This window comes from Pongo abelii, chromosome 17 (assembly GCF_028885655.2).
Source record: "Pongo abelii isolate AG06213 chromosome 17, NHGRI_mPonAbe1-v2.0_pri, whole genome shotgun sequence".
Taxonomy (NCBI): domain Eukaryota; kingdom Metazoa; phylum Chordata; class Mammalia; order Primates; family Hominidae; genus Pongo; species Pongo abelii.
This window is the reverse complement of record NC_072002.2, coordinates 25,547,616-25,573,111: the sequence shown is the minus strand read 5'-3', so window position 1 is coordinate 25,573,111 and position 25,496 is coordinate 25,547,616. Positions and strand designations below refer to the sequence as shown.

Here is a 25,496-nt window from a genome sequence, read left to right as displayed (position 1 = left end):
GTTTTCTGCCCCCATATTGCATCACTTTCATAAATAGTTCAAACAATACAGAGACAGAACATGTTCTCATACATATTCCATCCAGATAACAACACTTTGCTGTTTGCTGTATGTCATAAATATGATTCATGCCAAAAATTTAAAATCTGTCTTTTAAAAACTATACACAGTATTCTACTGCAATATATATATTTTAATTGACTTACTCAAGCTCTTGTTGATGGAGCTTTCATTATTAAAAATAACAATAGTCTAAATATTCTTGTGCATGCCACACTTATCCTATTATAACCTTAGACTACGTTTTTGGATCACAGTCTATGTGTATTTAAAATTTTGTTAGATATCCTAAATTTCTCTCCAGGGAGCCTACACCAATTTACAGTTCCACCAACCATGTTAGGTTTTAGTTACTGCTTCAGCTTCTAGAACCCTGCAGCTTACTTCACAACTTAAACTACTTAACAAAGGAACTCTGAGATATTCACTAGCAGGACATTTTGCATCCTTTATTTACCAGATACTGCCATTTAAATCAAAGACTTCAAAAATATTGAAGGATATTTCAATTTATCATCTTTTCTTGTAATTAGACTCACACATAAACTTCCTAAGGAGTGGTAACCCACTCTAGTTTTAAAAGCCTATCATTTTAAAAGCCTGCAACAGCCACTATAAGGAAATCCTTTTGATGGCAAACTTCAAAGCCCTGTTTTGGTTAAGGCTCTTTTCTTTGTGTTTCAACTTCAGGAAAAAGATGAAATACCTGATTGCTTTACTTGAAAACTAAAAATTTAGTCATTAAAGGCACGTCTCCACAAGCATAGCTGAATCCAACAGGACTGAAACACTGCATTCCTTAAATAAAGACTGACATCTCTTCTCCTGTTTGGAAAGCTCTGTGCTAGGTATGAATGGAAAAGAAGGAGAAAATGGGAAGGGAGAGAGGGGCAGAGACCTAATATCTGTTTGAAAAAATTACTAAATAAAACTATTAAGTGCTTCGGAAAGATTGGGAGCTAAAGTGAATGTTTTTGGCTGAGTCACAAATAGCATATCTACATGTTGCATATCTACATGTTGCAGCCAGAGCCAGAACCACAGATACAGCAGTGAATCAGAATGTCTATGCTCCATTAAACAACCCTCTGCAAATTATACTATCATAGGCCTTGTTCAATCCAGCCAGGTCATAGACCTTAGAGAGGTTTAAAAACTAACTCAAGGTCACCTGTAACCAGTAAGTGGCAAATTCCAGACCCAGCCCAAAGTCTATTTGATTGTGAGACTCCACTTCATTGCCTTGGTCCATATTATTTCACGTAAGTGTCCGAACAACCTTAAAAAGTAGTTAGCATTAACACCATTTTTGCAAATGACCTAACAAAGGTTAAAAAAATATGATCGGCCAGGAGTGGTGGCTCATACCTGTAATCCCAGCACTTTGGGAGGCCAAGGTGGGTGGATCACCTGAGGTTGGGAGTTCGAGACCAGCCTGATCAACATGGAGAAACCCCATCTCTACTAAAAACACAAAATTTGCCAGGCATGGTGGTGCATGCCTGTAATCCCACCTACTCAGAAGGCTGAGGCAGGAGAATCGCTTCAACCCGGGAGGCAGGTTGTGGTGAGCCAAGATTGTGCCATTGCACTCCAGCCTGGGCAACAAGAGCGAAACTCTGTCTCAAAAAAAAAAACAAAAGATATGATCAGCTGGGTGCAGTGGCTCATGCCCATAATCCCAGCACTTTGGGAGGCCAAGGCAGGCAGATCATCTGAGGTCAGGAGTTTGAAATCAACCTGGCCAACATGGCGAAACCCCATCTCTACTAAAAATACAAAGATTAGCTGGGTGTGGTGTTACACGCCTGTAATCCCAGCTACTCCTGAGACTGAGGCAGGAGAATTGCTTGAACTTGGGAGGCAGAATTTGCAGTAAGATGAGACCGCACCACTGCACTCCAATCTGGGTGACAGGGCAAGACTTCATCTCAAAAAAAAAAAAAAGATCATAAAGCATAGATCAGCAAAGCATGGCTCATGGGCCAAATTCAGTCTTTCACTTGTTTTTCTAAATAAAGTTATTTTGGAACACAGCCATATTCATTTGCTTACATACGGTCTATGGTTGCTTTTTCAATATAAACAGCAGAGTTGAGTAGTGCAACAGAGACCATATGGACTGCAAAACCTAAAGTGCTTAGTATCTGGCCCTTTAAGAAAAAGTTTGCTGACCCTGACATAGAGCAGGAATTAGAGCCAACATTCAAACTCAGTCCTGTCAAATACCAAAAATTCTGTGCCACATTATCTAGTCTAAGTATGCCTGCTCATTGTGTATACAGATTTTTGCAAAGTGTTTGACAGTATTTTTCATATCCTTGTGGATAAGTTAAAGTAATGTGGCCTGGATGAGTGCAGTTACTTGCTAATTCAGTGTCTATGAGTAGAGGTTCTCCCAGCATCATCCTAACTGTGACTGCCTGGCCAAATCACGTCTGGGTTATATATATGATATTTTGGTGAATCATCTTGGAGTTGTGGAGAGGTTTCTTTAATGACTGGTAGAAAACTTGAAGGGAATTCTTTGTTGATTGTCCATCAAAAGCTAGCCAAGCTCAACTCTTCCATGAAAGCAATACAACTTGAGATGTCTTGTTATAGACTGAAACAGGGAAAGCTTGAATAGGATTCTCTGTAGTAAAGAATTTGCCAACTTCCACCTAAAGGCAATAGTCTCCAATCCCTCCTAGAAGCCAATCCTCTGTTCTCATGCTGTTATGAAGAAATAACCAAGACTGAGTAATTTATGAAGGAAAGAGGTTTAATTGCCTCACAGTTCAGAATGGCTGGGAAAGTCTCAGGAAACTTACAATCATGGTGGAAGGGGAAGCCAACATGTCCTTCTTCACAAGGCGGCAGGAGAGAGAAGTGGTGAGCAAAGGGGGAAAAAGCCCCTTATAAAACCATCAGATCTTGTGAGAACTCACTCACTATCATGAAAACAGCATGGGGGTAACCACCTCATGATTCAATTACCTCTCACTAGGTCCCTCCCGTGACATGTGGGAATTATGGGAACTACAATTCAAGATGAGATTTGGGTGATGACACAGCCAAACCATATCACCAACAAAATGACAATGAAGCATTAAATAAAATAAAAACCACAAGCCCACAAGGACAAAGAGAATGGGAGAGAGGAGACAAAAATAATGACATTTGGAAGCTACAAAGCAGATTGATATGCTAACCACCTTGGCCAACCCAGTCACGAAACAAGTCAATTTACTGTGAAATTCTCCCAGAAAGCTCAGAAATTAGAAATAGTAGGCAAAAGGTTCAGGAGCTAAAACCAGGAGGATTGGGTGAAAGTCTTTTTAAGAAATAATCAGACCCCACGTTTTATCCCTATTCCATGTGTTCATCCACATACCTCTACTCCAGGCCTCCTTATCTCCAATGTTCCAGGCTTTTTCTTTCCAGATCCCTGAGCAGACAGCCAGGCAATTGGCTTGAGCATGGGAAATGGGCAAGAAATTATGACTTTATGGGGGATGACTTTCTTTGGACTCTTAATGGTTCATTTTTGCTTCCTTTTTTGGGTATAGATATCAAGTAGCAGCTCATTAGGTGCCTGCTTATTTTTCCCTAAGGGATAGCATGTGCTGTTAACCACCTTTATAATTCCCTGTTGGCTGAGCCCTGTGGCTGTCCCTTTGACCTTACTGGTCGCTATGTTAAATGAAGCCTCTTGGCCTCTGGATGTTAAGTGCTGCTGCCTAACCTATATTATGTCAAGGCCCCATTTTCCCCATGAATATTGACAAGTCCAGCTCTGTGCCTGTCTCTCCTACCATCATTCCTGACTTGCAAAGGAGGAGATCACTGAACATCTTAGTAATGCCGGTGCAAGTAATGCTGTAGCAAGCACATGTCTAATGGCCTTGACGGATGGCACATCCTGGGGCCCTCCTGCGGAACATGGCCCTCTGGGTGGTCTTCTGGCCTCACATATTATACCCATCCCAACATGGCCTCACATATTATACCCATTCCAACTTCCCTCAACCTCTTCATTCTTTCCCTCTACCATCTCCCAGAGAAACTCAGACATTTCTGCTTCACCGAGTGTTAGTCATTGCTTTTTCTAGGCTTCTAAATCATTGCTTTTTCTAGCCTTTCTAGGCTTTTGAACTAAAAAAGTTTGCCCTATTCCTTGAGATTTTTGCCATGTTAAATCTTATGTCTTGAGAAGATGTCCCAGAATAATGAATTCTTGCTTATCCAGTCTTTCATTCTGACCCCTTGAACAGGAACGCTCAAAATCCAATTCCAGTAGTACTCCCTTGACTCCTAATAGTACATGCTAGCCAATTCCAGCAACTCCTTTAGTAGCATCTCTTTCCCCCACTATCAGGCCCAGCATGCCCCTGCCAGGCTATGCTGGGATTCAATTCTAGTTATTGGCTTGGAACTCAGGACAGCTAGTGGGGGTAGCTCCTGAGGGATACCCCTCTTATATTGTCAGGCAGAGGCCTATGCAGTGATTTCCATCATGGAAGAACTGTCAGCTCTTACTAGGGAAGGTTGGCACCTTTGAAAGTGTGGGGGTGGGTACAGTGTCAACATCTTTAAAGGTGAACATCCAGTTGTCTCCATTCCATATTTCAGAGTCCCAGGTTTTCTCAACCAGGACTCTGCCCTTAGCATAACAGACCTGCTATTGGCTGAGACTTCAAACATCCTGGAGCTCATCTGTATCTGCTCTCTATTGCAGGAGATAAGTGCCTCCTTGTGTACTCCCAAAAAGGCCTTATGGCTCTTGGCCATTAACTGCTTATTAATGATGCTCAGTTCCTAATTATCCATCTGTAAGATATTAATACAATTTATCAGCAACTATCCAATTCAGCTGTCATAGAAGGCATTGTTCTCCTCACAGCTCTCAAATTCCTGAATCATTTTATCTGCAAGAGTGTTCCCCTCCACCTAGACACTTTCCCAGTTCACCACTGGTAAAATCTTTAGCAACTGGGCCACGACCATGTGCCAGGACTATCTGTGTCCACTTACCCTTCAAGATGGCATCCTTAACACCTGCCAAGTGGTGAGTCAATAAATCCTAACTCCCCATATTTTCATCTGTTTTCTAAGACTCCAATTTCTGTACTATTTCTGTTAGTAGGAGTCTGCTGAGAGTCAAATGCCAAGATGGGACAAGAAGACATCCAAGAGATTCATTAGGAAAAACAGCCTTGAGAGAAAATTGGGAAGATACTGGTGGAAACTGGGAGAAATAACAGTCATGACACATGTGTGAACCTTGTAAATAGAGGGAGGAAGAAAGGAAAGACAAAAGGGTGGGAGAGGAGGAAGGGAGAGGAGAGAAAGGAAAGAAGGAAGAAGGAAGGAAGAAAGGGAAGAAGAAAGGTTAGAAGGAAGGAAGAAAGGAAGGGAAGAGCGAAGCAAGGAAGGAATGGAATTCATAAACTACAGTGCAGTTCTAAGAAAGTTTTGTTAAGCCCATGAGGAGTCTTCAAGCCAAAGACTCCCATGAGATGAATCCTGCTTCTTGTAGGAATGGTCCTGCTTTAGTATTCCTGCAACTCTTAGTCATTGACTAAGCCAATGGGAAGAGTGGTCTTGGCAAGAATGCAGTGATGCATTCAGAACAGAGCATCTGGAGCAATCAATCAGTTGTGATCCCTTCAGTGAGAGACCCAAGAGGTATATTCTTCATGGCTGCCACACTTTATATGCCCAAGGGAAAGGGGGAACCATCTCTTGCAGGAATTCAGGTATCTGACACATGCAACAAAATGGCCCAGCCTGACCACCTGACAATGAATGAGGCCCACAAGTCCCAAGCCCTACCCATATCTACAAAGCTTGCAGACTGGCCAGGGATGGTGGCTCATGTCTATAAATCCCAGCACATTGGAAGGCAATGGTGGGAGAATCACTTGTGTCCAGAAGTGTGAGACCAGCCTGGGTGACATAGTGAGACCCCATCTCTTAAAAAAAAAGAAAAAATTAGCTAGGCCTAGTGGCCCATGTTTATAGTCCCAGCTACTTGGGAGGCTGAGGTGGGAGGATTGCTTAAGCCCAGGAGGTTGAGTCTGCAGTGAGCTACAATTATACCATTGCACTTCAGCCTGAGTGATACAGCTTTTTTTTTTTTTTAAGTTCTCCCTTTTAAATATACTTGGACAGTCAAGGATTACTGAACATCTAAGGAAAGTTCGTAATAAGAAATTCAGAGATCAGGCCGGGCATGGTGGCTCATCCCTGTAATCCCAGCACTTTGGGAGGCCGAGGCAGGTGGGTCACGAGGTCAAGAGATCGAGACCATACTGGCCAACGTGATGAACCTCCGTCTCTACTAAAAATACAAAAATTAGCTGGGCATGGTGGCACATGCCTGTAGTCTCAGCTATTCGGGAGGCTGAGGCAGGAGAATCGCTTGAACATGGGAGGCGGAGGTTGCAGTGAGCCAAGATCATTCCACTGCACTCTAGCCTGGCAACAGAGTGAGACTTTGTCTAAAAAAAAAAAAAAAGAAAAAGAAAAAAAGAAAAAAGAAATTCAGAGGTCAAAACAAATACAAACAACCACAAAAATGGCAAACTCACAACCTGAGAGAATTAGAGATTATTCAAGAAGATATATATTTGTCTCCTGTTAGCCTCAGGAAAATAAGATAGGTTAACTCATAAAAGTAGAAAACAGAATTTTTACATAAAAAAATTTAGAGACCAATAACAACAAAAATTTCTTGGAAATTATGAAAACAGAAATGAAAAACAGTAAACACATTGAAAATATAGTTGAAGAAATTTCCCAGAAATTTAAGCAAAAAGACAAAGAATTAGAAAATAGGAAGGAGGCCAGGTATGGTGGCTCAAGCCTGCAATTCCAGCCTTTTGGGAGACTGAGATGGGAGGATCACTTGAGCTCAGGAGTTCAAGACCAGACTGGTCAATACACAGAGACTCCATCTCTTAAAAAAAAAAAAAAAAAGGAGAGAAAAGGCAATAAAAGTAGAGGATCAGTACAAAGATTCAATGCCAAATGATAAGAGTTACAGAAATAGACAACAGAGAAGTGGGGAGGAGAGGCATCAATGAAATAATTTATGAAAATATCCTCAGAACTGAAGTGCGTGAGTTCCTCGATTGACAGCATCCATGAAGTGCCTAACTCCCCCAAATAATAAAATTAATCCAAACTCTAGATATACGATTATGAAATTTCATAAAACTAGGGACAAAATAAAGAATCTTAAACCATTTTTTCCCCTCAGAGAGTGGGAAAATTCAAGCATTTTTCACAGAGGATTAGGAATCAGAGTGGCATTGAATTTTTCAACAGCAGCACTGGAAGCTAGGAAAACTGTAGCAAAGCCTTTAATATTCTGAAAGAGAATTATTGCCAATCAATATAGCTGGTCAAACCAAGTCAACTAATTGTCCGCATAGAAAAAAGACATCTTAAGATATGCAAGGTCTCAGAAAATGATTCTCTACAAATCAGTTCTCAAAAAGCTACTAGAAGATGTGCTTTGCCAAAATGAAAGGGTAAACCAAGGAAGAAGAAGACATATCCAGGAAAGAAGCAATCTGTTATGGGCTGAGCAGTGGCCCCAAAATTCATACGCTGAAGTCCTAACCCCAGTACCTCAGAATGTGACTGTATTTTGGAGATAGGGCCTTTAAAGAAGTAATTAAGGTAAAATGAGGTCACATGGGTGGACCTTAATTCAATATGAGCAGTGCACTTATAAGAAGAGGAGATTAGGACACAGACACACACAGAGGAAAGACTGTGAACACAGAAAGAGAAGACAGCCATCTACAAGGCAAAGAGAGAGGCCTTAAAATAAATTAACCCTGTCAACACCTTGATCTCAGACTTCCAGCCTCTAGAACTGTGAGAAAATAAATTTCTGTTGTTTAAGCCACTCAGTCTATGATACTTTATTATGGCAACCCTAGCAAATGAGACAGGACCCAGTATAAAATGATGAAGGGAGTGCCCAGGATGATGGTAAAGGAATACCCCAAACGACAGTGAAGGCATGCCTAGAGAGCAAGTAATGCAATTTGAGCAAGTTGGGAACCTCTGGGAGAGATGTCTCCAAGAAGATGAAACTAGTAGAACATCTTATGTGTTTAAATATATTGAACACACAATTGAGGCAGAATTTGGGAACAAATTACCAATAAGTAAATAGAAAACTAAGAACACAATCAAATAAATAGGCAATTATCAACTCTTTAGAAAATGAAAAGTTGTGAAGGAAAGAAAGGGCAGTTATGACATATTACATGATATATCTGTGAACATAGTCTCAATCATGTAAACACTGAAGGCTGATCAAATCTTCAGAAGACAAAAAGTTGTGCAGGAACAGAAAGGTAATCACGGCACGTTACACGATGTACCTGTGAACAGTATCTGCATAGCATCGATCATGTAAATACTGAATACTGATCTGACCCAAATTGTGATATTAACTATACTGGGGGAGACAGGAAGTCTGTGTATGTAGGTGTGTGACAGAGATGGGGACCATGGGAGGCAGGGAAAGGAAGTTTCTCACATATTCCATACTGATTAATCAGTTGGTAGTACCAGAAGTGGAAAAATCAAGTGTCAAGAACTGTGAAGAATCTGAGATTTTACCGTACTTTAAGCTATCAAGTTAGCCTGCCACAGTTCATGCATGCTAACAGAAGATACAAAACTCTGGGGTCAGAAGCAAAGTACTTTGTTAGTTGTGGCAGAGCAAATGGTATGAGCTTCACATCCACAATCATTCCTTTTACACTCAGTCCCATGAGGGCGATGTGTGGCAGCACAGGTTGATACTACACATGCAAAAGATTTGCATCACAGCTGAGGTATCTTTAAATAGAAAACTCGATCTTTCATAATGGGCTGCAAACAAACCTGTCCAGCCTTTGCCCCAGAAAGAGACATCATCTTTGTTATACTGGACAATGAGCAAAGCTGATCTCTACTCCGGACAGACCATCTCTTCCAATGCTTTGCTATACGTACATCCAAAAGAGGTAGCCTGGAAAAAAAGCTGTAAGTGCCTCTGCTTGTGAGACATTCAAAAATGCAAGAAATTCATGGAGAATTGCCTCTCAACATCAAGAAATAACAATGTAAGCACACTACAGACAGTCCCCAACCTACAATAGTTCAACTTACCATTTTTCAACTATATAATGGTGTGAAAGTGATATGCATTCAGTAGAAATCATACTTTGAATTTTGATCTTTTCAATACTTTATTATAAGATATACTTTGTGTTAGAGAATTTTGCCCAGCTGTAGGCTACTGTAAGTGTTCTGAGCATGTTTAAAGGTAGGCGAGGCTAAGCTACAATGTTCGGTAGGTTAGGTTTATTACATGTATTTTCAACTTCGGATATTTTCGATTTTATGGTGTGTTTATTAGGACACTACCCCATCATAAGTTGAGAAGCATCTGTATTTAGCAACAGAAAGGTAAATATAAAAATAATTAGTTAAAACAGTTGAAAGTTATTGCCTCTGGAGAGTGGATGTTGGCATTGGGAAGGGGAGTTAGACAGTTAACCACTGTTTACACCATAGCTCTTGAAGTACTATGTGACTCTAAACTACATGCATGGATAACTGATAAAAATGATAATAAAATTTTTTAAATTTCATAGAAAGCATTATATACTTTTAGATGTTGAGATTTATCTAAGACTGAAACTATCTACAAGGTCAAACTCCAAATTATTAATATTCTAAATAGCCTCACGGTTATCATTGATAATGCTTAAAAAGCAAATGCTATAATTTAAATTTGTGACATAAATTTTACCATTTCCCCCCCAAGAAATGATTGAACAAGGCATTGCCTTCACAACATAGGATGGAAAATTCAAATAACTTTGCTATACTGGATAGATGCTTATAAGGTAAAATTTCTTAACTGAATAAGCTTTATGGTTTATTTACTCCTGGAAAGCATTTAGGATTTGGATGGGACTGGAGGGAGGGAAGTATTCATCCACTTTCAACAAATTAGTCGACATGATAACGTTTCTATATTTTCTTCCATATTTAGTCTATAACGGAGGTAGAAAAAAAAAAAAAGTCAGCTGAGCACAGTGGCTCACACCTGTAATCCCAGCACTTTGAGAGTCCTAGGTGGGAGAATCGCTTGAGGCCAGGAGTTTGAGACCAGCCTGAGCAACATAGTAAGACCCCTATCTCTACAAAACATTAAAAAATTAGCTGGGCATGGTAGCACACACCTGTAGTCCCAGCTGCTTGGGAAGTTGAGGCAGGAAGATTCGTTGGGCCCAGGAGTTCGAGGTTAAAGTGAGCTATCAGGAAGATTCGGTGGGCCCAGGAGTTTGAGGTTAAAGTGAGCTATGATTGTGCCACTGCACTCCAGCCTGGGGCACAGAGCAAGAACCTATCTCCAAAAAAACCCAAGAAAGAGCAAGCTCAGCTACCAAAAGCACTTAGCATGCTTTCTTTTGAGGAGGGGGTAGATAAGTTATACCAAAAACTCAGAAGAAAGGGGGAATTTAGAAGTAATACTATCTCAACCTCAGGAGGGAATGAGAAAGAAAAATGAATTTAGCAGAAGTATGGAGGCACAAAATAGCTTTCCAACAGCACCACCACCACGCAATCCCTCACTGCCAAATTTTGAGTCACATCGTTTAGTATAGCTTTGTTGTTAATTTGAAGGATTGCAAGGAACATTCAAACATAGCCATAATTCAAATATAAGGATAAACTATTCTACAGTGTTAGCTAAAATTATTCAGTATAATCTGGAATTTGTATGGATATAGGGTTAAATCCAGACAGACTGGCTCCAGGGTCCATGACTTCAGCCACTATGTCATATAAATATTTAACAAAAAATAAATATATATTTAAGTTAAATGTACAGTGCTTGATACAGAATAGTCACTTCAGAAATAGTAGATGTTATTATTTTAAACAGAGAAAGAAGATATATACAGTTACAGGGTACAACACCCAAGAATAAACTTGGTGATATCTTTGTCACTACATTGAGAAAGTCTACCAGAAAATGAATCCAACTCAAAGAAAGAGGAATCTAAAGTTAATAAGGGAGAGTCCTGGTGATGGCATTTGAAACCCTAGAACCAACAACTGGAGTTAGTATCTTACACTTCCTGGTTAGGTGTACCAGTAAATTCTCCTTATTTTAAAAAATGAGTTTGAATTTGATTTTGATATAGTTTCAATATTTGCCCCCTCAAAATCGCATGTTGAAATGTGATCCCCAGTGTTGGAGGTGAACCTAGTGGGAGGTGTTTGGGTCATAGAGGTGGATCCCTCATGAATGGCTTCGTGCCCTCCCCTTGGGGATGAGAGATCTTGCTCTGAGTTCACAGGAGAGCTGTTTGTTTAAAAGAGCCTGCACCTCCTCCCCTTTCTTTTGTTCCCTCTCTTGCCATGTGACATGACTACTCCTCCTTCATCTTCTACCAGGAGTAAAAGCTTCCTGAGGTCCTCACCAGAAGCAGATGCTGGTGGCATGTTTCTTGTACAGCCTGCAGAACTGTGAACTAAATAAATCCCTTTTATTTATAAATTACCTAGTCTTGGGCCTTCCTTTACAGCAACGCAAAATGGGCTAACACAGATTTCCACTTTATTCTGAAAGATGTCTAACAGCTTTATTACACAAAAATTTATTAAGCATCTATTACATGCCAGGCATTCTACCAGTCATCAGAGATAGAATGGTGAACACACTTCTGATTTTTGTTCTTGCATTTCCACAGTCCTAGCCAACTACCCTAAAAGACAGCTGGTTCAGCCAAAGCTGTCAATTCATAGTAATTTATGGATCCTTGGAAGATATAATATAATTCCTTGAGAAGCCAAGGATATTGAAGATTTCTTGTCATAGACTCCAAATAAATGGCCACTAATTATTTTCAGCATCTTTCACCTAGAGACAGAGTCTATTTCTCCACCCCTTGAATCTGAGGGCTTGGCATGTTTTGGTCAGTTTTGGTCAGTAAGATATTAGTAATATCTTACTGACAAGTAAGTAAGTAATATCTACTGACAAGGTCAGTAAGATACTTGTTTTGGTCAGTAAGATATTAGTAAATAACATGCAAACAGGAGCTTGAAAAGTGCTGTGTGACTCTTTCAGAAGAAAATGATGGAAATCCAATTGAAATGTGGGCTATTGAGAGACCATTGCTGAGAGTGGATCAGCCATCCTAGGTGCCTCAGCTAAGCCTAGCCCCCACTGAAACCACCAACTGGCTACAGCTGAGTGATCATAGGCAAGACTAGCAGAACAACAGTTGTTTAAGGCTAATATGTTGTGAGGTGAATTATTACAAAGAGCAAAGGCAAACTCATACAGTTCTGACATTGTTTTTGTAATGAGTTCTAAACATCATATCTTTTAAATATACAAAATAGAAAATTTCAATTATGTAACAGTGTTTTGACCTAATGAACTGTTTAGGGAAGAAGCCTCAGGACAGTACTAAGGATATAGGCAACAGGCCTTATGGAATGTTATACTTTATTCTTTCAAGGATGGGGATATTTTTAAAATATTTTAGTCAACTCTTATATCTGTTTTTTAGATAACAGCATTATTCAGATAAAAGTCTTATGCCACATATGACATTAGATGCATGTATATTTACAATTTTTATCTCTTCCTGATGTATTTACCCTTTTATCATTATGAAATGCCCCTCTTTCTCTCTTGTAATATTCCTTGTCTTGAAGTATATTTTGTATGGTGTTAACAGCTGATTCAACTTTCTTGTGATCACTACTTGCATGGTCTATCTGTTTCCATCTTATTTCTTTCAAATGATGAGTGTCTTTAAATCTAGAGTATGTCTCTTTCAGACAATCTATAGTGGGACTTGTTTTTGGTTTTGAATCCAGCTTGGCAGTCTTTTCCTTTTGATTGCAGGGTTTAGTCCATTTACATTTAATGTAATTACTGACATAGTTTGATTTACACTTGCTATTTGAAGTTTGTTTTCTGTATGCCTTATCTTTCTTGTTTCTTTGTTCCTCCTTTTTATTACTATTGTTTTTGATTGTGGCATTACACATAACATAAAATTTACCATCTTAACCATTTTAAAGTGTACAGTTCAGTCATAAAGAATATTCACATTGTTGTGCAACCATTCATCTCTCTTTTCTTGCAAAATGGAAACGTTATACACATTAAATAATAATTTCCAATTCTCTCCTGTGCACGGCCCCAGGTAACCACCATTCTACTTTCCATCTCTATGAATTTGACTTCTCTAGGAGCCTTATATAAGTGTAATCATAAAGTATTTGTCATTTTGTGACTGGCTTATTTCACTAAACATAATGCCCTCAAAGCCCATCCATTCTGTACCATGTGTCAGAATTTCCTTCTTTTTAAGGCTGAATAATATTCTTTTGTATCTATGGACCACATTTTACTTACCCATTTATTCACTAATGGACATGGGTTACTTCCATATTTTGACTATTGCAAATAATATTGCTATGAACATGGGTGTACAAATATTTCTTCAAGTTCCTCATTTAAATTCTTTTGGGCATAAGCCCAGAAATGGAATGCCTGGATCACATGCTAATTCTATTTTTAATTTTTAAAGGAACCATTATACTGTCTTCTATAGCAGCTGCACCATTTCAGATTCTCTCCAGAAGTGCACAGAGTTTCCAATTTTTCCACATCCTTGGCAACACTTGTATTTTCTGTTTTTTTTGTTTGTTTTGTTTTGTTTTTAAATAGTAGCCATCCTAATGAGTATACGGTGGTATGTCATTATGGTTTTGAATTGCATTTCCCTAATGACTAATAATGTTGAGCATCTTTTCATGTGTTTATTTATCATTTGTATATATTCTTTGGAGAAATGTCTATTCATGTCCTTTGTCTGTTTTTTAATTGAATTGCTTGTTTTTTGTTGTTGTTGAGTTCCTCTGTTCCTGCTTTTCTGGTTTGTTTGTTTGTTTGTTTGGAGATGGGATTTTGCATATTGCCCAGATTGCCCAGGCTGGCCTCAAACGCCTAGGCTCAAGTGATCCTCCTGCCTCAGCCTCCTGAGTAGCTAGGACTACAGCCACACACCACTGTGCCCAGATTAGTGTACAATTTTAATTCCTTTGTTGATTTCTTAGCTATATTTTTAACATTTTAGTTTTACTTAATTTGCCTGTAATCCCAGCTACTCACAAGGCTGACGTGGAAGGATCACTTGAGGCCAAGAGTTCAAGACCAGCCTGGGTAACATAGTGAGACCCAATCTCTGAAATAATTTAAAAATTAGCTGGATATGGTGGTGCATACTTGTGGTCCTAGCTACTCATAATGTTGAGGTGGGAGGATTGCTTGAGCCTAGAAGTTCGACGTTACAGTGAGCTATGTTTGTGCCCCTGTACTCCAGCCTGGGTGGCAGACTAAGACATCATCTCATTAAAAAATTACTTAATTTTACTTAATACAGTTTTACATTTATTTATTTCATCTAAATTATTTTAAATTACTTTTTTATTGGTTATTCTAAGGAATACAATGTGTACTATGGTTTGAATGTTTGTGTCTCCTCCAAAATTTGTAGTTAAAACCTAATTCCCAAGGTGATAGTATTAAGAGATAATTAAGAGGCTGGGTGTGGTGGCACATGTCTGTAATCCTAGGACTTTGGGAGGCCAAAGCAGGCAGATCACTTGAGGTAAGGAGCTCAAGACCAGCCTGGCCAACATGGTGAAACCCTGTCTCTACTAAAAAAAAAAAAACACACACACACACACACAAATTAGCTGGATATGGTGGTGTGCACCTGTAATCCCAGCTACTCGGGAGGCTGAGGCATGAGAATTGCTTGAACCTGGGAGGCGGAGGCTGCAGTGAGCAGCCACTGCACACCAGCCTGGGTGACAGAATGAGATTCTGTCTCAAAAAAAAAAAAAAAAAAGGTAATTAAGTCAAGAAGGTGGAGCCCCTCATGGATAAGATGAGGGCTATAACTGTTCAAAGGATTCATTGTGCCCACTGCCCAGATAGAGCCTATTTAACAAGATAGGGGAATTGCAATGCAGAATTTAATATACATAGATTTGGCTAAACAGGAGACCAGAGTTTTATCGTTACTCATATCTGCCCCACCCCCCTCCAAAATTCAGAGTCTAGGGTTTTTCAAGGATAGTTTGACAGGCAGTGGCTAGAGAATGGGTGTTGCTAATTGGTTGGGGATGCAATTGTAGGGATGTGGAAAATGGTCCTCAAGTGCTGAGTCCAGTTTTGGGTGGAGGCCTTAGAAGAACCACTGGTTCAGATGAGGCCATCCAGTCATCAGAAATGCAAAAGCCTGAAAAGACATCTCAAAAGGCCGATCTTGTTATCTCCAGAATAATGGCTGGTAATCATTTAACTATGTGTGTATCTTAGCAGAATTTAGGCTCCTCTCATCCTCCTAACCTGGCGGATTTTTATTAGTTTTACAAAGACAATTTAGTTTTGGAAGGGGCTATTACCATTTAAACTATAAACTAAATTTCTCCCAAAGTTAGCTTAGCTCATGCCCACGAATAATCAGGGGCAGTTTGGAGGTTAAAGGCAAGATGGAATTGGTTAGGTCAGATCTCTTTCGCAGTCATAATTTTCTCACTGCTATAATTTTTTGCAAAGGTGGTCTCAGGACACTTACAAAAGAGCTAGAAGTCAAAGGGCAAGGTCTCTCTTCTCTCTTGCTCTTCTGCCATCTCTCATGTGATGATGCAATTAGAAAGCCCTTGTCTGATGCTGGCACCTTGATCTTGGACTTCCCAGATGCCAGAACTGTAAGAATAATTTCCACTTATTATAAATTATCCAATCTGTACTATTTTGTTATAGTTGCACCAAATGAACCGAGACATGTATCTTTAACTTAACACAATCTCTTTCAGGCTAATACTAACTTAATTTCAGTAAACTACAGTCAATTTGCTCTGATATAGTGCCATTTCCTCCTCCTTATTTTGTGCTATCACTGTCATACATATTCCATTTATATAATATCAACAATATAGTATAAAATTATTGCTTTAATCATTTTTTTAAAAAAATAAGAAAATTGTATGTATAGCCTTTTTATATTTTTTAACGTATTTTAAAAATTTCTCATCTTCATTCCTTTCTACATATCAGAGTCATACTCTCCTGCAATTTCTTTTCACTCTGAAGAACTTCCTTTAATATTTCTTGGAGGGCAGGTTTGCTACTAATAAATTCTCTCAGGTTTGTTTTTCTGGGAATGTCTTTATTTCACTTTCCTTTTTGAAGGATAGTTTCACTAGATACATAATTCTTGGTTGACAGTTTCCCCCTCACTTAACACCTTAAATATATCATTCCAATGCCTTATGAGCTCTTGTGTTGCTGATGAGAAATCAGCTCTATGTCACATTGTTTTTCCCCCAATGACTCATTTTACTTTTGCCACTTTCAGGATTTTCTTTTGTTCTTGGCTTTCAGTAGTTTGACTATGATGTATCTAGGTGCAGTTTTCTTTGTGTTTATCTTACTTCGTGTTCATTTGAATTTCTTGTATTTGTTGGGGTTTTTTTAAATCAAATTTGGGGACTTTTTAGCATTATTATTTCAAAAAATTCTAGCCCTCTTTTCTCCCTCTCCTATCTTTCTGGAACTCTCATTTCATGTTTGTTGGGATATCTGACATAATTTTACAGGTCTCTGAGGCTCTTCTCTCTTTCTCTTATTATTATTTTAACTGTCAACCAGAGCTTTATTGGGTAAATACTGTTGATTTCGGTTCATGATTCTCTATTATGTAATAATTTGTTTCATTCTTTGGTAAAATGATGTTTTTTTTTTTTTTGAGGTGGAGTTTTGCTCTTGTTACCCAGGCTGGAGTGCAATGGTGTGATCTCAGCTCACCGCAACCTCCACCTCCCGGGTTCAAGCAATTCTCCTGCCTCAGCCTCCTGAGTAGCTGGAATACAGGCATACGCCACCATGCCCGGCTAATTTTGTATTTTTTAGAGAATACAAATACAGAGACGGGGTTAGAGACGGGGTTTCTCCATGTTGGTCAGGCTGGTCTTGAACTCCTGACCCCAGGTGATCTGTCTGCCTTGGCCTCCCAAAGTGCTGGGATTACAGGCATGAGCCACCCATGCCCAGTTGATGTTTGATATTTAATAAAAATTATAACAGCTGATATTTACCTATGATCTCTAATATAAAAAGTGCTACCATGCTCTTTCTCTCATTAATACCATTTCTTCTTTTTTTCTAGTTTAACCCAGTTTATTTCATATGGTCTTAAATCTTAAAACTATTTCTTCTGTATAGATAAGTAATTCAAATCATTGGCTTATTTCCCTACCAATATGTTCAAACTTTATCTGTCAAATTCATTAAATGGTAGTTCCTGAACATCATACAGCAAAACAAAACAAACAAAAAACCTAAAACACTAAAAAACAAAACAAAACAAAAAAAACCCCACAACCTTTCCAATATTTAATTTAGTAAAATTAGTGCTTTTCTGCAGTATGATTTTTGTCTCAATAATCCAAATTCAGGTTTCATTAGTTTTAGCAAATGAAGTAAAATAAAATGTTATGCTCAAAAATATACATACACACCCCAAAGGCTGAGAGATATACCAAGCTATTATTAATGGTTATCTATATGCAGGTAAAATTTTAAGATTTTTGTTTGTTTGCATGTTTTCTTTATGTAGGTATTCTTTTTTTAATAATTTTTATTTTATTTCAATAGTTTTGGGGGCATAGGTGGTTTTTGGTTACATGGGTAAGTTCTCTAGTGGTAATTTCTGACATTTTCATGCACCTGTATCCTGAGCAGTGCACACTGTACCTAATATGTAGTCTTTTATCCCTCACCCTCCTCCTAACCTTTTTCCCTGCCCCACCCCAAGTCCCCAAAGTCCACTATATCATTCTTATGCCTTTGCATTCTCATAACTTAGCTCCCAAGTATAAGTGAGAACACACGGTATTTGGTTTTCCATTCCTGAGTTGCTTCATTTAGAATAATGGCCTCCAGCTTCACCCAAGTTGCTGCAAAAGACATTATTTCATTCCTTTTTATGGCTGTGTAGTATTTCATGGTATATATATCAATCACATTTTCTTTACCCACTCATTGGTTGATGGACGCCCAGGTTGGTTCTATATCTTTTGAATTGCAAATTGTGCTGCTATAAACATGTGTGTGCATGTTTTTCACATAATGACTTCTTTTCCTTTGCATAGATACCCACTAGTGGGATTGCTGGATCAAATGGTAGTTCTACTTTTAGTTGTTTAAGGAAACTCCATACTGTTTTCCATAGTGGTTGTACTAGTTTACATTCCCTGTTTTTTCTTTTTCTATTTAAAGCTACAGTCTATGTCCTTGAGTCTGGTTTATTGCTAAAAATATCCTCTTTTTTATGGATGTGTCATTATATCTCTTCTTTTACTTCATTTTCCTGTTTTTTGAATAGGATAATTTCTCTATCTTCAAGTACACTTTTTTTGCCATCTCAAATCTTTCACTGAGATTATGTAATACAATTTATATTTCTCTTCTACATTTTTCAACTCTAGAAATTTCATTTTTTTATAGAATCATTTCCCTATTGATATCCTTTATATGTTAAAGAATTATCATTATATTTTCCTTTAATTCTTTGAAAAATGTTTAATTTTTAAAACATAATTATAAGAGCTACTTTCAAGAGTTTGCTTCTGAATCCAGTATTTGAGCCCAATGGGTCTGTTTCTATTGGTTGCTAATTTCTTCCTCAGAGTGGGTGACACTTTACTGTTTCTTTGCATAAACCATGATTGTTGGTTGAAAAGCAGATATTTCATATATTGCAGCAATTCTAGATGTTTTATTTTTCTTAGTTTTGTTGTTGTTGTTTTAATTTATCTTCCTGGATTTACACAGATTTAAAATCTGTCTCTATATGGCCTGTGGCTGCTGGTATCTTTGCTCTGTTTTTCAATTCACATTTTTATATTTACCCTGACTTTCTGGGCTTTGTCCCTGTGTTTGCATAGCTGTGGCTAGTCAATGATTTGGCAGTGGTTGCACTCAAACACCTTGATTTGGGAGTCTTCTTCCCTCTGCTAATGGATCTCTGTGTGGATTAAGGAATACATTCACAGTTGCCACCAGTTCTCAAGTCTCCCTTTGATTTTACTTACCAGGTCTCTTGGGTCAACCCCAGGCAGATGCATAGTTTCCCAATCAGTCAGAGATGTGCGGAGACGTAATTAACAAATAGAGTATTTCTGTGGGGAAGTAGACTCTATAAAAAAGAATGATATTTCTAGAGTTGAAAAGTACAGGCTGGAGTGCGGTGGTGTGACCATAACTCTTCAATGACTCTTATTTCTAAAATCTCCCTGTTATATTTTTGACTGGTTTGCCATTTGCCCCACCTGGGACTGTAACCTCAGGTAAGCACAGCTATGGGTTTGCCCGGTTCATTTCCATATGAGTTTGTCACTTTTAGTTGGCAAAGCCTTGGGTTTTTGACCACCTGCCCCAAATTGAATCCATCCCTTTGGCAGCAAAGCTGCTAGTTTTCTTGGCTATTCCTACCCATACTGGCAAAACTGCAGTTCTGGTGCAACAGGGTGGGAGAGAAGCAGCCTCAGGCCAGAAGGCCACAGACATCTACTGTCCCTGCTAGCTGTTTTTGAAGAATAGATGTTTCTCAAATTGTTTTCTGTATTTGTTTGATTTCCAATGCTCTGAAAGGGTTGTTTTTGCCAATTTATCCAATTTTATACTGGTTTTGTGTGCAGAGAATGGCTGACTATGCCACACAGCCATAGCTAAAAGTCCCTTCCACCGTTTTTTACGTAGGAACCTGTATTAATTAGGACCTTTCAGAGTCAAGTAAAAGAAATCCAACTGAATTAGTTAGGACTTTTAGAATTTTAATATGAACTGGCTTAAACAATACAGGAAATTTGTGGTTCACAATTCTGGATAGTCTGTAAGACGGCCTTGCTCACAATCCCGAATAGTCTATAGGATAGTCCATAGAATCAAACAGGTGAGGTTTGATACTGCAGCTCAAATCATGCCACCAAACACAAGATTCTTCTCCATCTTTCCCGCATTAATTTGACGGTACTGACTTCAACCCCAGGCTCTACTTGTTGCCCTCCCTCTAAACTCTCATCCCTCTAGGGTTTCCCCTTATAGGAGGAAAACGGTTGCCACATTTCCAGGCATCATATACTTACACCATGCTAGAGGAGCAAGGAAGCTACAGTTTACTGGAAGCCCCAGGCCAAGTCTTTGTGGGTTCATTGTTTCTGACTGGGCTTGTGACCATCTCTGCTGCTAGAGGGAATGGTTATGTTGCCTGGCTTAAATGGAAGGAATAAATGCTCAAGTGGCAGCCAACAAATACATTCTACATCCACACATATTGGCTCCAAATAATAAATCAATGAATGAATGGGCTCACCCACTTAGGCTCACATGCTCACAGCACTTAAAGAGCTCCACAAACCATGCCCTCCAAATGAAACCACGGTCTACATTCTGCCAGCTCTTTCTCCATTTCCATTTCTCCTTTCTTCTCTTTCACACCCTCACCTTTGGCTAGGCCACTTGATGTTGCAAGAAACACGTCCATCAGCAGTTGCCTCAGTAGAAAACTCCCTCTCCTTCCCTCCTGCGTCCACATAGCAATTTCAGGCAAGGCCTCCATAAGGCCCAGCGTGGATCAGTGCCTGTCCCTTGGCCGAATCAGTGCTGTCACAGGCAGAGAATTGTCACTGCCATGCTCACCTGCCCAGCCCAGTGGTCAGAGGAGACTGTTACTGCGAGAGGAGCCATGAGAAGGCTTTTCCGAAAGTCAAAGACCAATGGCTACCTCAGACCATCCCGTATCCACTCGTGGGAGGCCCCTGAATGAATCTAAGGCCTCAGGGGTTGAACTTTACTCAGTAGGGAGCGCAGAGTACTAGGGACAAATTTACCGCCCGCTTTGAGGAAAGCTGATGTGGGAGCAGAGAGCAAGATGGATAGCAGCGGCCAATCTAAATGGGCAACGAAGTGCCACAGAGAGTGCGGCACGTAGGAATGCGAGTGACAGGGAAGGGTCGTCTATTCCAAGTCCCACCTCTCCCCTAATAAACTGCCATATTTCAGAAAACACGAAGACTGCTGAAGCCGTTTCCAGCCTTCGCTACGCATTAGCAGAGCAACTCAACAAGCCTGGGTGAAAGGCTTCTCGAAGAAATTCAGTTATCTCTACTGCCAGCCAAACACGGCCTGGGCAGCTTTCCTCGGGGGCTGCTCGGTAACCACTGAGCCGGGGGCGCGCTGGAGCCCTGCAGAAGCCCACACCCGCTTCAGGAATTCCGTGGATGTTCCCGACAGAGGTTTATTCCCGCCTCTCCCTACAGGCCCACGGCGCTCCTTCCTCCAACCGCACACCCAGTCGAAGGCGGGGCAGCCGCCCCACCCAGCGGCAAGCCAGGCGGCCCCCAGTCTGGTTTAACTGGTTGGAACGACTAAAGTACGCTGGCGCAAGGAAAGCTCTCAACTTCGGGAGCTAAGGCGCAGGCTGGCCAGAGCGTGGAGAGGAAAGCCCTTTCCATCCTCAAGGCCATCGCAGGAGATGCCCGCAAGCCACCTTCGCCAGCACCACTCCGGGGTAAGCAGTCCATCCCCGAAACCCGCAAGGCCACAGACTGCGCAGGCGCCTGCAGAGCACTGGCGCTCGGCGCGTTCTCTCGCGCTCTTCTTCAGTCTCCTCAGCAGCCTGGGGACGAAGGAGTCGCGGTGCCTCCTGGGTGTTGTAGTTTGCTTTCTTGGCGAGAGGCCTTCGGGCTGGCTGGACGCCGGGGCCTTGGGAACTACGCCTCCCAGCGCGCCCCGCGCGAGAGCCCAGGACGCCTGCCCTTGACGGCTTCAGCCGTCTGAGCAGAGAGGAGGATCCGGGAAGCCGGCTGCGGCGGGAGGAGGGAATGCGCGTGCGCGCTGGACCGGCTTGGCCCGTTCCGTCCCAATCATTGTAAACAGGCGGAGGCTGGGCGGGGTGGGAATGGGGCGCCCGAGGCCGGCCTGGGGCGCAGCGCAGGAGGCGGCTCCGGTGGCTGCGGCGGCAGCGTGAGCGCGAGGAGGCGGAGGCTGCGGCGGGGCGGGCGGTCGCGCGGCGGCAGGCACAGGTCAGTCGCAGAGAGCGGTCGCGTGCTAGGGTCGCGGCGATGCCCCTGGAGTGCCCGAGGAACCCTCTCCCGCGCCGGCCTCGCGCCCGCGTCTGTCAGGCAGCGTGTGGGGCTCGGTGCTCGCAGCGCTCGGGTTTGAAGTTGGGGGTGGGGGGCGTGGCTGCCCCCGGCGTGGGTTCCTCCCCGGAAAGCTTCGCCCCAGTTTTGGTCCCCTCGGCCGTGCGTCCCTCCCACTGGCCGACGGGCCTCCCTTCGTGGCGTCCTCGTTTGTGGTGCTCTCGGGGGCCGGGGGTGGAGAGTTAGGAGTCCCCAGGCCTCGGGGAAGCTCTTGGGGGGCGCCTGGACAGAGGCTAGGGGACCCAGCCCTCACGGTTGGTGGATCGTGCCCGGCATAGTGGCCAGGCTCCGGGGCTTACCCAGGGGACCAGGACAGGCTCCTGGTGTCGCCCACCGCTGGCACTGAGCAGTGGGCGCCTTTGGGTGCTGCGGTCCTTCCTTCAGGTTTCAGTGGGAATGGACGGACAGATCTGGAGTTGAAAATTCTTTTCACAACTCATGTTCAACTGTTTGTGTTGCCAAAATGCTCTTAATGAGGTCAGTTTTCTTCCTCTTTTTTTAAAAACTGATCGTTGTGAGAGTGAAACAGGTTTTACAGAATGTTTAACACCTCCGTCTTCCCTGAAGTAATTTTGCTGTTTCAAGTTTTGGGATTCAGTATTACAAAGCCTTCCTCTTGAGCAAGGCCTAGTACAGTTCTTAAAGGTCCCTAGCATGTTAATTCGAGGTGTTTTGAGCGTGCATGTACAGGAAGTGCAGCCGTTTGGCCGTTGAGTTAGTCCTCCATCCAGCCTTGTTAGAAAAGCTTTCGCTGAATTTTTTATTTAGTGGAGTGGTCATGTTCTAATGCTGCAGTACTTTGGGGAGTATTCCATTATACTTGGCAGTTATTCACGAAATACTGAACTTGTGATAAGGTTTTGTTTTGGTGCTCAGCATTTCTAAATGAATAAGTGGGACTGTGAATAAGAAAGATCACCTCACTTTCTGTTTTTAGAGTTATTGTGGTCATTTGATAACTCCTTTCTGTCTTTGTGAAAGTAATTACTGTAAGCTGGAGTGGCGGTGGTAGGGGTAGGAAGGAGGTCAGTAGAGTGGTTCCCACGTCTCATTCAAAGTATCTGGTAGATCCAAGTGGGGTAGGGTAGTTAACAGTAGCTTTTTTTTTTTTATTTTTTATTTTTTAAGACGGAGTTTCGCTCTTGTTGCCCAGGTTGGAGTGCAATGGCATGATCTCAGCTCACCACAGCCTCTGCCTCCTGGGTTCAGATGATTCTGCTGCCTCAGCCTCCTGAGGGGATTACAGGCATGCGCCATCACGCCCGGCTAATTTTATATTTTTAGTAGAGACATTTTTTACATGTTGGTCAGGCTGGTCTTGAACTCCCGACCTCAGGTGATCTGACCGCCTAGGCCTCCCAAAGCGCTGGGATTACAGGCACCACCGCGCCCGGCCAACAGTAGTAGCTTTTGAGAAGTGACTCTTCAAACAAGGTATCTCGAAACAATGTAATACAACTTAGTTTGCTTTCTCTTCAAAATATTGTTTCTAATTATAGATCTTATCCGGAGTATTTCTCCCCTAATTTAGAATAGGAAAGTGGTATCAGAAAGTGCATAATAACTTTAATTTGTACAGTTATATTTGCATAGTTGTTTGCTTGGCAAGAAGAGATCGGGCCCAGCATGTAACCCAAAAGAATATTGTTTCTGTTTTGAAAGATCCCTGATAGAAACTTATGTTAGTTTGTATAAGAGGGTACAAGGAAAAATGCAGATTATTTAGAGTACAGGAATTACTATGTAGAAAGTACTGTGACCAGGTGAAGAGGACTTAAAGATACAGAAGGCAATGTTCCTGCCTTCAGGGTAGTTGAACCTTATCTCTTACTTTAACTGTCAACAAGTACAAGATTGTTTTGATTGAAGAACATATGCGGGTACAGTGGATGTACAAAGGAGATAGTGGTTAATTTCTTAAAGTGAAGAAAAGAGCTGAAGAAGAGGGAAACTGTAAGGAAAAACTATGTAGAAGGTGATGAAAATCAGGAGTGTACAGGCATAGAAAGAATGGGCATTTAGGTAGAAGGAGCAGTGTGAGAAAAAGCATGGGAGTCTAAAATTACAGAGTAGCAGCTGCAAAAATAGCAAGTATAATACAGGGTGGTGGCAAGACCTGAAACTGGGGAGATAGGCAGAGAACAAATTATGGATCTTGCAGACCATCAAAATAATTACAATTTTATTTTATAAGCAAATAGGAGTCATTGAGAGGACAAAGAAGAGACCTAAGCCAGCTCACCCCATTTTTAACCCTCTGCTATAGGTCAGGCACTGTATTAGGTACGGTATATTTTATGTCCTTAAGCTTAAAGAAGGCTTAGTCATGACTGATGCAGAAATTGGGGGGCTGGGGCAGGGGTGGGGAAGGAACTTTTAGAGGGAAGGGTGGACAGAAACGTAGGAGAGAAACAACATGGAACACTTTTTTTTTTCCAATACAGACACCATCACTCAGTTTTATTGGTTTTGTTGTATTAGCCTCTGAAGTAGGCAATTATTGGTGTGAACATACATTTTAAAAAACATCTGGAGTCGAGTGCAAGAGTGTAAGAGTGTCAACTCAGTGCAAGTACTGTTGGTGAGCATTATGTCCTGAGGATGAAATCGGAGGACCAACAGGCCCAGGAGGCTTCACAGCGAACACCACATGCCTCACACCCAAAAGGACAGCAGACCACGCTTCAGAACGGAACCGCCTTCTCCATGTAAACTTTTGACGTAAACTTTATGCTTCAGGGTGGCCTCTTCTGCTCCAAGAGCCTCTCCTTCTGCGTCCCGAGTTTGGGAATGACCCGGCCGGGCTCAGGCCCAGGCGGTGGAGGCCTCGGTGTGGCAGTGCTGTGCTTGTCCATGTTCCCAGGAGTCCGGGTTCAGAAGCCCCGTCTCCGGTGGGTTGGCAGCTTCGCGGTAGCTGGGCTAGTCTTCCTCTGGAAACTCAGTAAAAAGAGTCGGCCCTGTCCGCCTGAGCTCGAGTTTCCTACTGAGCTAGAGGCCAGCCTGCCTCAGGGGCAGAAGGGTTTGCCTCCGGCCTTGGTCAGGGCGAGCAGCTCCCTGGCAGCGCCCGGAGCTGGGGTGTCCTGGGGCGCGGCAGGCGGAAAGGCGCGCGCGGGCCAGGGGTGCAGTCA

At 41.5% G+C, this 25,496-nt stretch overlaps 1 protein-coding gene across 12 annotated transcripts in view; it reads left to right on the top strand.

Annotated features, from left to right (window-relative positions):
- Positions 1-21,511: 21,511 nt before the first annotated feature.
- Positions 21,512-25,496, top strand: part of RALBP1 (ralA binding protein 1) — a 62,639-nt gene continuing 58,654 nt past the window's right edge. For 2 of the 12 annotated variants that reach the window (XM_063716840.1, XM_054537636.2), the window contains exons 1-2: positions 22,163-22,251; positions 24,813-25,076. The gene's annotated coding sequence lies outside the window, so the exon portion shown is untranslated. The other 10 variants (XM_063716842.1, XM_054537639.1, XM_063716845.1 and 7 more) reach the window with 10 other exon arrangements.